General features: G+C 41.7%; 1 pseudogene; it reads right to left on the reverse strand.

Annotated features, from left to right (window-relative positions):
• Positions 1-12,572: 12,572 nt before the first annotated feature.
• Positions 12,573-14,686, reverse strand: LOC147711001 (zinc finger protein 862-like; annotated as a pseudogene).
• Positions 14,687-15,160: the final 474 nt, after the last annotated feature.

The raw sequence follows: 15,160 nt of genomic DNA on the forward strand, positions 1-15,160 counted from the left end.
TGCACGGTGAACTAGTGCATAATCTTCTAATTGCTTTGACATATCCCAAGAAAGTAGCTATTGTGAAATGTAGTGCTCATAAGAAGGTGACAGATAAGGTGGGACAAGGAAATGCTTTTGTAGATCGAGTGGCAAGTGAGACTGCGATGCAGCCTAGCACTACTTCTATGTATGTAGTGAATTTACAAGCTGAGGGGTGGCATGATGCTAGGAAATAAGTATTAGAAATACAGAAGACCGCTTCTGACAAAGAACGGGAGCAATGGTCTAAAGATGGAGAGTTGGATGACGAAGGTTGTTGGAGGAATAAGCAAATGGATAAATGGAAGTTGCCGATAGTTTTTGTACTTCCTATGGTTCAGATGGCACATGGGCTAGCACATGTTGGAGCTTCAGCAATAGTGAAATTGCTTACGCAAGTTTGGGAGCATCCAGAAATTGCTAGCTCAGCTAAGAGAGTAGTACAGTCCTGTATGATTTGTCTGCAATACAATACTGGAAAAGGGACACGAACTCCAGCAGGAGGGTTTGCTACACCAACTGCACCTTTTGAAGTTTTGCAGATGGATTATATTCAGCTTGAACGCTGCAATAATCTGAAGTATGTCTTGGTGGTGGTGTGTGCCTTTAGTAAATGGATGGAGGCATATCCTATAAAAGACAATACTACAATTACTACGGCAAAGGTGCTTTTGAAGGAATTCTTTCCTCGTTATGGTGTTTGTAGACTCTTGTGGAGTGATAACGGACCTCACTTTATAGGGAACGTTATCAAGTATGTCCTGAAAGGATTAGGGATCAAACAAAAGTTTCATACAGTGTTTCATCCACAGTCAGCGGGTTGGTGGAAAGATACAATGCTACCTTGAAACTGAAACAAGCAAAGATACAGGCTTCTACTTCTCTGACTTGCCAGATGCGTTGCCACTGGCATTGTTGTCTATTAGATCAGTGCTGCATTCCCAGACAGGTCTCACCTCCTATGAGATCTTGTTTGGTAGGCCTATGAATATCTGGGGAATTCCTAAACCGAGTTCTGTGTATGATGTACCTTGTGTCTTAATGAATGACTATTTGGCACAATTAACTGATAACTTGGTTTCTATTCATCAACAGGTTCGAGAAGCACTCCCTGACAGATCTACAGGTGAAGGCCATGATCTCTGACCTGGAGACTTTGTATTGCTTAAGTCCTTTGAGAGGTCGAGCAGTCTGGAACCGAGGTGGTGTGGACCCGAGCAGGTGTTGCTCGCTACAAGGACAGCGGTTCGAGTCACCAATCGGAAGAATTAGATACACAGCTGCCACTGCCAAAGAGTACTTCCTGCCTTGGTGGAGCCAGCTGTGTTGATCGACCATCGAGAGGTTCTGACTGCAGAGAAAGGCCGTGCTGTGACACCTGACGAATCGGAGGAGTTCTTCCCGGACCCAACAATTTCTGGAGCAATGAGATATAATTTGAGGCCAAGAAAAGAGCCTGCAGTATTGTGAAAGTTGTTTGAGCGGTCCCTGGGTTAGTGAAACGGAGAGCCGATGTGGTAAGGGGGGGGATCAGCCCTGCATTAGAGTTGTGACACCCGTCTTGGCCCGTGGTGAAGAAATCAACGGCTGCCCAGGGGTAAGAGCTTAGACAACTACTTTAGTTTCAGGAAGAATTGTTTTGTGCTTTTACCAAAATGGAAAAGAAGAAGATTTGTAGTGCTGTAGGGTTTATTGTGGTCTTGGTGATTATGGCAACAATCACATGGTCTGTTGAGGAGACAACTCCTGCTCGTGAGTTGTTTGTTGATACTACACCGACACCTGATGAACACCTTTTCTTTACGCTCCCGTATCAAGAATTGAAGCACCGACAATCTTACCTCAACAATACTTTTATTCAGATGCTACACCATTCCCACATTGCTACAAATGCCACAAACTGTTGGATATGTGGGATGATGCCTGCACATCAAAAGAAGGCAGGAACACCGTTTATACCTCTTCCCTTTTCGCATAATGGCTCCTGTCGAGCCTGGTATACTCTGCTCTTTGCAACCAGGAAGCCTACTGTGGGTAGACTTCTTTTCCGGTTGAATAAAGAGTGTCATCAAGACAATGATGGGCATCCTCAAGTGAATGGAACTAAAAGGGAGTGGGAGGAATACCGACCGGACAGTATTTCAACGCCATATATCTTCACCAACACAAGAGACGCCATTGAAAGTGAACATTTTGTCATCTCTGATACTCAAGCTCAAGCAGACTTATGTGTACAGAGTATTGGACAGATTCCCTTCGGAGTTAGTGACTGTATTACTGTTTTGAATATAGATGGATTAAATAATAGTACTTTTTTAGCTTAACATAACACATGCTTTGTGTGTGGAAATCGTGAATATTACCGATTACCAGCTGGTTGGTCGGGTGTATGTTATGTCTCATTTTTGTTGCCTCCTGTATTTCTGGTACCTGCACTGTATCATCGAGATCTTAAATTGTTTAGCAATATTACTGTAAATCGTTACAAAAGAACTTAAAGCACTGATGACGTAGGTCAAACAGACACTAGCCTACAACAATATATAGACTTTAATTTCGGAATTTTCTTTTTTGCAAGTACTGCATTAAATAGTAGAAAGGTGCGACGATTAACTATGGTTGTGGAAGCTGTTACAAATCAAGCAGCTGTAGCCCTTGGAAACCTTACTGAAGAGTTGCAAATTGCTAGAATTGTTGCTTTGCAAAACAGAATGGTTCTAGATGTTATGTTAGCTGATAGAGGTGGTGCATGTCGCATTATAGGTAGTAGTTGCTGTGTGTTCATTCCCGATCACACACCATCTGTGTATAAAGCGATCAATAAACTCCATAAGATCGCTGCAGATATTCATACAGAAAATGGTACTTGGATTCTAGCAGGATGGTTTTGGACTTTAATCTCTGCTTGGGGCTGCAAAGTATTGACTATCCTATGTATAATAATTGCAATAATCTTTACATGTTGTGTATGCATTCAATGTGGTCCGATAATATGTTCTATGTATATTACCGCTTGTATACCAATCAGGAGAAATACTGCAGAAGTTAAAATGCAAAATAGTTTGAATAAAGATGTAGCTGACATGATGATCATTGATATAAAGGATGAGTACTTAGCTTATCCTAGAAAGTCAAATGTCTTCAGCTAATGCTGAAAGGGTCTGTTGTAATTCAACGGCGATTATGTTAAGCATTAGCAGAAGACATGCTGTATTTAGCCATTATCGTATCAACTCAACCAACTCCATTTTGTATTTGTGGCGGCCATTTTATATGCCATACGCTGCCATGTGCTCACCATGAGTTTTGTCCTACCTCCTTTTTAACTGCGCTCAAAACATGCCCAGCAACAGGCTATATTTAGCATTCCTTGTGTTTGCGCATGCCCAGTAGAGTGTACAGCTGTTAGTAATTAGCCCCAGAAAGGAATGTGCTTTTGGTGGTCTCAAAAACCGTTAACTCCGCCCATGTATCGATTGTGCCTTGAAATGTCCTTATATGGTTATAAATCATGCTCTATGTTTGTACCGCCTTCCTTTTGAGCCCCTGTCTTTGTGTATAAAAGGGGCCATGTGCTCTAGTTCGGTGTGCTACTCTATACAATACTAGAGGGTGTTGTGTGGACTCTAGTACCACCTTTAAAGGTTAATAAGCTATACTTTTATATTTCCAGTTTCTGTGCCAACTTCTTCCTATGGTCTAAGCTCTTCGTGCAGAGAAGGGCGAACCCCTTGCACTGGTAGGCCCTTGCTGAAGTTTACTCTGACAAGTGCAGCAAGGTGAAGACACTCTATTATGCAATAGTATGCCCAGTTTGAGAGGACTTGCCGCGTGCAGTCATGGGGCCAATGAAACTCCCAGGGAAAAAAAGGGAGTGTATTCACCAATCTTTCAGGATACTGAGTGTAGCGAAAGACATGTTGTCGCATGGTCCACAGTGCGAAATCAAGAGTCCTCAATATCATAACGTTGACATGTCAAGAGGTCTATAAACTAAATAAAAATACGGTCACAAGTGGCTGTGAGAACACCGAGAGTTCTAGGCGAAGCGTCACAGTGGGGTTCATGCTCCCACCCCATAATATTACAAGCCCGTCAGTTATAATGTGTGGTTGATTGATGTCATATCGGTGTTCATGTCTCCACCTCCTGGTATTAGGAGCATACCAGTAATGTTATGAGATTGGTTAACTATTTAACGGTCAGAAAAATTATGCATATCCAGATTTCACTGTATCCAGAAAGTCGGTCACTAAGTGACCGAGAAGAATCAGAAACAGTTACCAAACTGACCACGTACCCAGATTGTTATAGACACAAGTGGCCAAAAACTAAAAAGTTCAAAAAGAATTCAAAATTCAGGGTATCAATTCGGTCTCTAGGTTTGTAAGGAAGGATAAAAAAAAATATTTCAAGGAAAAAAGGGGTTATCAGAAAAACCACATGCCCAGATTATTAAAGACACAAGAGGCCAAGCACCAAAAGGTGAAAATGAATTGAAGAACTCAGGTTATAAAGGTCCATATAGATAGTAAATCAACAAATGGCATAGCAAGGAAAAAAGCAAAAGTTTTGAGCAAGTAATGCAGCTCATGATCTACATTATGTACCAGCTTTGCAGTTCACAAGGCGCAAGTCCACCTCACTTCCAATTGCCTAACATGTTGCTTACTGTTACCACTCCTCTTGTCTGATCAGGCTACATCAATGCCATGAAACCTAAAGTTGGGCCTGTTGAACCTAATCTCGCATTTGTGTGATAGTAGAGAGTTAATGATGTCGTGATTGATTCATGCACTACGGTATTCTTGAGTAAGTATTTTTAATTGCCATGTTGTACTGCCAATTATTTTTTTGCAGACACATATAATGACATTTACTATATACCATGATTGGCAATTGATGAAGTGGTGGATAGTATGCCTCTTCTCCATGTTATAACTAAATTCTTTAGTTTTTTTGATACCCATATGGCATATGTTACAATCTTCACATGTATAAACATCTAAAGGTCTCATTAGCCAAGATTGTGATTCTTGTGTTTTGGGTAAGGTTTGGCTGGGACAAAGTGTCACCCTTTTAGTTTTACGCGTCATGTAGGTAATTGAGGGTTTATCTAAAATCAGATTGCGGACTCCCGGAACCGCTTTTAAAAGCACCCAATGTCTGTTCAGAATTTTAAAAACCTCCTGATTGAGTCCGGAGTATGTGGTTATAAATGACAAGCACTCCTTTGTGTCGGACCTTTGTTTGCTTTTCAGTGTGTTTTGATGATACAGAATATGACAATTAAAAATAATGTGGCTTTTGAAAGGAAAGAAAATAGGAAAAGACGGTTTGCTGAAATTGTTTCATCTTCACAGCAGTCTCTGTGGTAGATGTAGAATCCTGTGCACATTCCTAGTTGAATCACAAATTGTTGTCAGCCCTTACCTGAGGACATATGGATGTCATCAGGTTCACATGCAGCATATGCGTGGTCACCAGTCAGTGTGTGCTTTATGTCATTACCCTGTACATTAGATGGACCAGCAAGCAGTTCCTATCCAAAGTACTCAATGATAGTGAGAGTATTTCATTTAGAGGCTCACATAACATCGGCGACTCAAGCCAAACCTCCGGCAACTTGTCAGAGTGACGTTGGTGAAATTGATCCATCATAATTAGCATCCTGCAATAGAGACAGATGCATGGCTTGGCATTGCCTCTGGTGTAAACGAGCGGTTAAGGAAGCATTTCTATGTATAGGAAAGCCACTGGGGGTTGCTCTAGATGTAGAGCCAAGATATTTTCAGCTGGACACTTCATACACCAGAACTCAGGTTTCACATACTCACCGCCTATTTTACAAACATACAGCATCTAGTTTTTGCTAAGTTCGGAAAGCCAAGAATGTCCAAGACTTCTTTCTAGGGCCTCTCTGTAGCTTTGTTCAGCTGAATATATGTATTCCATGTCAATGATTTCCTTGTCAAATCAGGTGAAAGATGACAAAACCACAACTGATGAGCAGTAGAATGGTCGAAATCCTTCAAAAAAGACTAGAGAATAAAGAGTGAAAAATTATGGTATCAGTCTGGAAACTGCTTTAAAGGGGAAAGAAGATGGGGAGAGAGAAAAGGAAAGAGAAGAGAACAAAATTCAACAACTCAAGAGCTCTTAGGTCCATAAGACACAAATGAAATACAGGGTCAGCACATATGCACTCCTTATTCACGGTGGAGAATGGTACATAATGTAAACGAGTGTGTGCTCCTACAATGGTATGTCAAATATGTGGGACTGGTAGACGTCGTGCATGGCACAGAGAGGAGATAGGAAAAGTGACTGGGCAGCTGAGAATGGGCAGTATGGTATTCAAGGAGCAGGGCGTTGCAAGAAATGTGTTAAGATGCTGTGAGGATAAGGAGCAATGCCAAGAGAGGAGTGATGGGTGGGCCGTTATGGTGCCACCTGTCAATGTGCCACAAATGGGTGTGTATGTTATGCAGTGTGTTCATGATGGCAGTTCGTCAGTTTTGGCTTCTTCTACAATCAGATAAGTCTCCCAGCAGTCACCCCTGTGCGGGACTCGCCCTTCATGCGGAGTAGTCTGAGAGTGTGCGCCTCGGCTCTAGTCCACGTCAGCAAAAAACAAAGCCATCCTCAGATTTCTGGAGGAGCAGGAGATTTCCAAGCCATGGCTAAGGTTCACTTGAATAGGACTAAGTCCAGGTCAATGAAACGGTGCAGGTATCTGTCTTCCTTCGCCTGAGGTCATATTTCCAATAGGCAGGATTTGGGCGTGGCAGTGAGAGGCTGTGTAGTCAACTCAGCTACTGTTGTGTCAACATCTTTCTACATCAATGATAATTGTATGCCGACACCATGTGTATGAAATCTGCATTCTGCAATTTACATTGGGGATACTCCGGGGGACGCGTCAGGAATATGCACTGAATATGGCTAGGGGAAGAGATAAATGTACTGGATGTAATTAAAATGAGTGAAATGGAACCTGGGGTTGCAGGAAACGCCCTTTGCCATCTGTAGGGTGTAAGCCCGAGGTGCATCAGAGTGGCTGCCGTAACACTGCGTCCCACCTGGTGCACGCCCTCGCTGCGTGATTGGGTGGGGGGGTATTGAGGGCCATGTACAATAATGTGATGGCATGATGTGTGTTGATAGCTATCAGTGTGGTTAAGGCCTGTGATCTAAGAGGTTCAGCCTCCCAGGTATCCCATGTTGCGTGTACCACCTGTTGTATAGTGCACTATGTTATGAACTGACCGGGGCTCAGTCCATAAGTCTCAAACATTTCCTGGAATGACATAGATAGAAGCACCCTCGTTGTAAAGATCACCGTGTTGTGTGATTACCACGTCATTCCACAGGGCCAGGTCAATGCGCTGCATTGCCCGTCGTATCAATGTTAAGTCCCAGATGGGAATTGAGGGAGTATAGGGAAGGATCGAGACCTTCGGGTGGAGGTATCTGCGCCAGCAGGAGCGGGCTACTTGCATTTGTTGGAATTCATGTGCAAGGCAGATAGTAGGATCAGATCGCCGGGTATAGATGTTCATTCCCTGTAGCACTGCACACACAAACAATGTTTCAGAGTGTTTTGGAGTGCCCAACCAGGTCATTGGCCACTATATTGGTTTTAATATTAAGGTCAAATTATAAGGTTGAAAAATGGCTGTCTCGTTAAGAAGTTACCAAGGCTCAAAACCTTGTGTTTGTAAAGCCTAATTTAGTTGTATAATAATTCTTACCTGAATCTTGGCTTATTGTAATACACCAAAGTCTCATTTGAGAAGATCTAAGGCTGAAGACATGATGTGGTTTAATGAGTACACTGTCATAGAAAGCGTATGCATGCCATTGTTGATAACTTTAAAAACTGTTTGCAGGTTTTCTTGAGCTGTCTAATTCTCTCTGCGGCTTCTTTTTCTTTGTATGTATTCCGTTTATTATAAGTGGCATATATTCCTGTCTCTATGAATGATTAATTTCTAGGAGGGTATGGTCCCAGAAGAAAAAACAAACAAACATATTTTCCTTAATTAGCGATAAATGCTTTTTTCACAGCAGAAAGACTGGAATGTGTTAACCAACTTTGGAACAGCGAACCCACACCATATGTGGTAACAACTACAGGTAGTGCTAGATTGCAGATCAGGGCGATTAGCTTTAGTTTCAGGAGTATGGGAAAGAAAATGACGCATGATGGTATTAGAACCATACAGCCATCTGACTATGGAGGGAGATGAGAAGAACTATGGGCTCCATTCTGTGTTGATTTGCAACTGCCAATTATTAAACAAGGTTAAGGTTTGGTATAGAAGGTTTTTTAAGGTTCTGAATTATGAATGATTAATTTCTAGGAGGGTATGGTCCCAGAAGAAAAAACAAACAAACATATTTTCCTTAATTAACGATAAATGCTTTTTTCACAGCAGAAAGACTGGAATGTGTTAACCAACTTTGGAACAGCGAACCCACACCATATGTGGTAACAACTACAGGTAGTGCTAGATTGCAGATCAGGGCGATTAGCTTTAGTTTCAGGAGTATGGGAAAGAAAATGACGAATGATGGTATTAGAACCATACAGCCATCTGACTATGGAGGGAGATGAGAAGAACTATGGGCTCCATTCTGTGTTGATTTGCAACTGCCAATTATTAAACAAGGTTAAGGTTTGGTATAGAAAGTTTTTTAAGGTTCTGAATGCCAGACACATAGCCTGCTGGATGGTTTTGGTCAAGAAGATAATGTCTTGATTAAATAAAAAGTATAATTCATACTCGAAATAAGGCTTCTTTGCCTTGAATTTGCCAAAATTGCGTTCCCAAAATGTTTTTGTCATCAACATATTCTTTCCAATACTTGAATCTTTGGTTAGCAACATTTTCAAAACATACATTGTGAATATGTCAGTTTATTAGCAGTGATTAGATTCTTTTGAAGTAGTTATGGACTTTTTTGAGAACTAGAAGGCTTAGGGATGTGACCTGTCCTCGTTCTGGAAGTAAGGACATTTCTTCAAGACGTTTGGGTGACTATTGAGATGCGGATCTTCAGAATGCTCCCATTGTGTGTAATTATAGACCTTCTCAGGATAGCTCGTTCTATGTATGTATGTATTAGTGTGCATAACGACGATAATAATACACTGCTTTATATTGACTTAATTTAACTATGGATCTTCATTGTTTCAAGTGGCATTTGCCTATAGATCAGACATCATATGCTTTACAGTCTCTGGATCCTAGCGATTTGAGATAGAACAATGAATAATCACATCATTCATTGAAACTTTTTAAACATATGGTAATTGCAATGTCCCAGTAGGTCACATGATATGATAAGGAACCTTTTCCCAAACTATGCCCTCAAGCACAGGATAAGCTGTGATGTTTGCAGCGTAGAGATTTTTTTGAGCTCTGTGGATTGAAAGATGCGGTTGCAGTTCACGAACCACAGGTTGTGCAATTGTTCTTTCAGGGACAAAATGTCCATTCAGTAGCAGTATAACAATGATCCTCTTTGATATCCAAATGATGAAAAGAAACACTCCTAGAGTGATCCAAATATAACGCCAAGGTGGATTCAAGTATCTGTCACTAAACCAATGATAAGCAAGAATAAATCTATGGTGTAAAGTGATTTTAGAGCATGGTGTAAAGATCTATGTGCAAAGTTTAGTCATTTTCATAATTAATTGTTTCTCCAAAAGGCATCATCTCAATTGATGTAGACTCAGGTGGATGTTCATAGTATACTATGAAGTTGCGTTGAACATTTTGCAACTGCAGTGATAGTAGCATCAGATTCTACTCCGAATCCTTCTAGGTGTCTGTGATGGTTGGCTATAGAGAATCTGCCACATAGTGAGTGGTTGATGGATACCGGTCTGTTTCTTCTTGACCTAGACAAAGGGGACGGGATGACAGTTCATTTGCCTTCTACCCCAAGGACTGTAATGGGTGGTTTGTAAGATAGTTCAAAAGCTTATTTGTCATGGATCTTCTCACAAACTAGATGCCCTTTAGGGACCCACCCTTCAGCAACAGTGACAACCTTTTCTTGCACTGCTGGCGGTTTCAGAATGGTTCACATTAGACAGCTTGTTTCTGACCTCTTGGATAGTTTGAAAGATATTCAAATGTTTTTCCAGGTCAAACTTTTCTCACAGGATTTTCTAGGCCAGGCACATATATAGGAACTCCAAAAAGCACCTTGCATGAATTGCACCCTCCCAATACTCATCCAGGCTAGTTGTTTAATCCTCTATGGCAGTGCATTAAATGGGAAAAAATAAGTGCAGGTGCTCATTAAAATTATCTAGAGGTGCGGAAAATGGCTGAGGTTAGGGGCGGGGCTACGGGTAAGACATGATGGTACTTAATGACTTCTATATCAGTTGCAGCACACACCAAAACAGATGAGAAATGTTTTTACATAAACAAAACAGGTTAACTCGTTACACAAAGTGAAAGCCAAACACGATAAGTTAAAATGTCTTTGTTTTGTAATATTTACAGCTTCTCAACGCTATAATGTTATTTGTTGTTGTTGTTTGGCACAATGCTATATATTCTCAAGCGTGCATACACTCCGATAGAAACAAGCAAACATGCACAAACCATTCTGCACATTTCCTGTAAAATACCTACTGAGTGTGTACGGATTTTCTCCCTCTTTCTCTCACTTTTCTTTCACACAAAAACAGGCACACACAAGCAGGCAAACACACAGACATAAGCAGACGCTCACACAAAAGTCTCAGGTGGGATTAAAGCCATTTTAAACTCCTTACCTCCAGTGATTTTCTTAATTGCTGGTGCCAGCGGGCTGCCTCAAGTCCTGTGTTTACACAAATGCACATAATAGTGTAAATTTGATTGACAGCACAGGGCCTAAACGGACCCTGCACTGTCAAACACAGCATTGCGGTTAACACCCGGACATTATGCCTATGAGCCTACACTGAATAGTTCAGTGGCAGCGCAGCCCAGGGCTACAGAAGCGCCTTGGCTGTCAGGCAGGTTCCAACACTGATAGCCTAGTGCCAACCAGCAAAAGCAGCCAATGAGCCTACCTGTCATGAGTACCGGTACTCTCCTGCACAGCAGTGAAGTGCTGGTACTCAGAGTGATAAAAAAATAAGATGTGCCGGCACGCAGTTCCTGTGAGTATCAGCCCATTTAAGGCACTCCATACAGATCATGGTACCAAGTAACACCTGAAGTTAGTGCCCTAGCAGTCAAGGCTTGTTAAATCATGCCACTAGTACACTCAACTAATCCTTTGGACTCAGCTCGAAACAGATTGCTGAATTGCAGACAAACTCCCAGAGCAGACATTGCATCCCTGTAAGTCTTGGAGGCAAATGCAGGAGTGAAGGGAAATTAATGATTACTCCTATCACTACCAGAGACTGCAAATCCTTTACACTGCTGAAGGACTAGCATTTCTCTGTGGCCTCACCAATTGGAATTGGGAACATGAAATAATAGCTACCAATATATACTTATATCTGGTCACAGAATTTATTGGGCTTATATGGTCCAAATAAATCACCCTGAACAGGATGCTGGAGATTGTGAAGTGAGTTGGCAAGAGTCTTAACAGTAGATATTTTGATCGGTTGACAAATATTGCATTGCCTAACAATCGCTAGGTTGTTTATGTAAACAAGCCACCAGTTGCTGGAGCATTGCTACTGTTGCATTAAACCCAGCATGGGCAGATCTCAATCCCTCAAGTGCTTCCCTGATTACATCTAACCTAGATAGCGTATTACAAATTATCTTATTTCCTACTGCTGTTAAAGTGATCACAGGAGTGTTGTCTGGATTAAGGGTGTAGGAATATTTAGGAGGAAATCTCGTAAGAGGCTTTCTGCCTTGTTTGGTTGCATGTATGGCTGTTAAAATATCTGTGTCGATCTTCATCTGAGACCTGGTTAGGACCCCTACTCAGACAGTCTGAAGGGCAGCTTTGGCAGCTAAGTCACCCACACAGTTCCCTTTGGCGGGACATCCATCACGCTATTGACTCAAAGTGTAGCTTACATAGACCAATTTAAGCTTGGCTTATAAGCAATGTTCCCTCTAATTTTTTTCCTCTGTGTGCGGCAGTGGAGGGTCTCTGTGCGCTGCAACCATGGCCATGTGCGCCAGGAACCAGACCACGCGCGTGTGCAGCGCCAAATGTCACTCCAAACGTTGGCTTAAAAAAGTGAAAAGATGGTGCATTTTCAAACAAACAGCTCCACGTTAAGCTTTTGCATATTGGATAACGACGCCATGACATTGATTGGTTACACAGGTAAGTACACTTAAGGTTTAAAAAAGCACAAGACTCCAAAAGGTGGTAGCATCATAAGATTTTACTAAATATTTTTAACTGGAACACTGTTCATTAGGTGGGGAAATGTTGAGAGCCTATACAATATCAAATATACACAATAAGTTACAAAATTACATAACATTTACAATGTGATGTGAAAGCTACTGAGTAATGTTGGGCTATCCCGCCAGGGATAGTTTGTAAAACTCAGACATCCACGCAAACATGGACTGTGGGAGAAGGACGTTCAGACAAGTCAAGTGGCTTCACTAGATGGGTGACGGGGTTGCTTCTCACGGCGATCCTTGCCATTTTTCCAGTGCTGATAAACTTTATCAAGGTCAACTTTCCCATTCAGGAGGTAGGCCTTTGTTCTCATCAGCATATCCAAATGCTTCTGCTCTAGTCTATTCCTCAATTTACTCTTTATAGTATTCATGAGCCTGAATCCTCGCTCACAATCTGCACTAGATGCTTGAAATGTGGCTCAGACATCAACTAGCTGAGACACCACACTGTACTGAGCAGCATTGCGTGCAGTGAAATTCACAAGGTCTTGAAATGTGGTCAATAAACCACCCTTTACATGTTCTGCCACCACATATTTATAGTCTCTGTATTGTCGAACAACATCTTCTGGTGTTTCACAATCACCCAGGACCAAGACATTTTTATACTTTTCAACAAGTCTTTGTATATTCTCAGTCCCAAAATCAAAATGTGATTGTGTTGACATTGCCTGTATTTCAAAACTTGCCCATTCTTTCAGTTCATCCTCAGGGAACCTTTTTTGCATGTGATCACAAAGAAGGGAAACAAAAGACAGAATAGGCCCACTGTCAAATTCTTGCGTTTCGTTGTACAACACCATTATCTCTCTTACGTTGCTGCTCCAAAAGACAGTGTCCCCAAAATACTGTTCCTTAATTTGGCCAATCTTTGCTCTTGCATACTGTACAGCTTCAACAGTAGTCAAATAACTTTTTTGGAACAGTTTGCACAATGCTGCAAATTCACTCAGAATGTCATGAAGTACTGCAAGGGAAATGTGGTAGTTTGAGTCAGATAGCTTTTTGTAACAATATTTAGCAACTGGATCATTCTCTTCAACTTTCTCATGCTCAAAGTACTTAAGAACAGCCTCGTAATTCCGAATTAGTGCACCAACTGCAAAATGCCTCGAAAGCCACCGGACTTCATTCAATGGTCGAAAAGAGACCACTTCACAGTCAGTGACTAATGCCATTTCATCCAGCTTGGACTTCTTTGCAGGTGATCTGGAGAACACAGTGTAGACAGTCCTCAATAATGTCTCCATCTCTTTAATCATTGGAACCCTCTTCCAGGCATCATCAACTCCCAAATCATCGAGATGAGCGACACAATGCTGCTCAACTAGATGGGGAATAGATTGTTTAAGGCGAGTAGCAACACCATTATTTTTACCCAGCATCACAGACGCACCATCGGATGTGAACATGACCATTTTCATGAGGTCCAGTTCATTGGCAGTGTAGAATTCCTTCACAGCAGTAGTGATGGCCTCAGCATTACAACTAGTCAGCTTCACTATGCCCCCAAACTGTGTTTTGTGCTCTGTTGAGGTTACAGGTCGGTACTTGAAGTACAGAATGAACATTTTTGTAACAGAAATATCTGTGCTCTCATCAATTATCAATGTGTGATACAAAGCGTTACGAAGTTCTGCCATACCTTCACTGTGTATCACACTATTGATGGCCTCAAGGAACTCTAAGGCATAGTTCTTGCTCCTCCAGCTGTCTGGTATCTTCACATACAAAGCTAGGTGGTCATGTATGTCTTGTACAGATAACATTGAAGTATTCATCTTGACTGCCAGCAACACATTGTTGATGAGAATCTTTATCTCCTCAGGCAGGGATCTTTGTCGTTCAACTACTTCCATCCTATTTGCTTTGTCAGTGGGAGTTTCTGTCAGCATTGCCCGCACTCCAAAACCAAACCTGGCAGCAGCAATTCTGTTTCTCAATATCACCATGGCAGACTCGTGAACTTTGCTAATTAGATGGCGTTTCAGGTAATCCAGTTATCAGCCATCACTCCATTTCTTCCCTGTGGAAAAGTCCCCAACAATCTTGGCTTCTGCACATGCTTTGCAAATTAAGCCCACATCTGGACTGTAGTGAAATAGTTCCCCAAGTTGCACTCGAACCTTGCTTCGTGATTTCTGGGTCTCAGCCTCCACAATTTCTTTCATCCACTCTTCCTTGAAGACAAGGCAACATTTCTTCCTTTGTGGTGAAGCATCACACTCGGCAGAAGGTACAGCTTTGCGCTTGAACATATTTGCAATAACTGGGTTTAGCCTGCTATGCCACAAAGCCTGCAAAATAAAGGAACATGATTAAAGTTGATGCCTATGCTCATGATTGCAATCGGTCACATAATACTGAGGCATTGCCGGCAAAACGTAGTGTAATTACCTGGATTTTTCTGTCCACTGCAGTGCCCTTTCAAACCTATATGTAGCACTGTCCGTAAAGCCTGCAATAGAAGTAAAGATTGTTACAGCACATTGTGAATTTGTAATACAGAAATATACCATGTGCACCATAGGGGGACTCTACCAAACAATTACCTGTTGTGCGTGTTCTCACGTATGGCCGTTCAAATGTGTGGGGTACTGTCTGTGAAACCTACAACAGAAGAAAACGTGGGTAAGGTATGTGGTTATACTACAATGCACAAGATGCACCACAGTTTAACTCTACCAAAGAATTACCTGCTCTGCTTGTTCTCACGTATGCCCGTTCAAATG

Source organism: Lissotriton vulgaris, chromosome 5, assembly GCF_964263255.1.
Source record: "Lissotriton vulgaris chromosome 5, aLisVul1.2, whole genome shotgun sequence".
Lineage (NCBI taxonomy): Eukaryota > Metazoa > Chordata > Amphibia > Caudata > Salamandridae > Lissotriton > Lissotriton vulgaris.